The 411-nt window shown below is 42.8% G+C and overlaps 1 non-coding gene across 1 annotated transcript; it reads right to left on the bottom strand.

The window, feature by feature from the left end:
• Nucleotides 1-307: 307 nt before the first annotated feature.
• On the bottom strand, nucleotides 308-411 carry LOC117311301 (U6 spliceosomal RNA). The gene has a single exon (XR_004525515.1). It is a non-coding gene; the product is annotated as a U6 spliceosomal RNA (small nuclear RNA).

Below are 411 nucleotides of genomic sequence, written 5' to 3' on the forward strand. Positions count from 1 at the left end.
AGGTTAATACACGCATCTAATACAAACTCCTGCACCTATACATCCATTTAAGAGCCATGAGTTTACACCAACATTTCTAATTCCAATTCAACACTCAGGGTTTACTCTAGTCTTTTCCTCTTTTTTTTTTTTTTTTTATAATTGTATTGCACAGTTAAATGTTACATTTTGTATACTTCAATTATTTCGCCACGCAGCTTATGGGATCTTAGTTCCCCGACCAGGGATTGAACCCCTACCTCCAGCATTGGAAGCGTGGAGTTTTAACCACTGGACCGTCAGGGGAGTCCCCCCCGCCTTTTTTTTTTTTGCTATGGACTGCTTCACGAACTTGCATGCCATACTGGCGCAGAGGCCACGCTAATCTCTGTATTGTTCCAATTTTAGTGTACGTGCTGCCCGAGCGGGCAC

The sequence above is a fragment of the Tursiops truncatus genome, chromosome 2 (assembly GCF_011762595.2).
Source record: "Tursiops truncatus isolate mTurTru1 chromosome 2, mTurTru1.mat.Y, whole genome shotgun sequence".
NCBI classification, from domain to species: Eukaryota; Metazoa; Chordata; class Mammalia; order Artiodactyla; family Delphinidae; genus Tursiops; species Tursiops truncatus.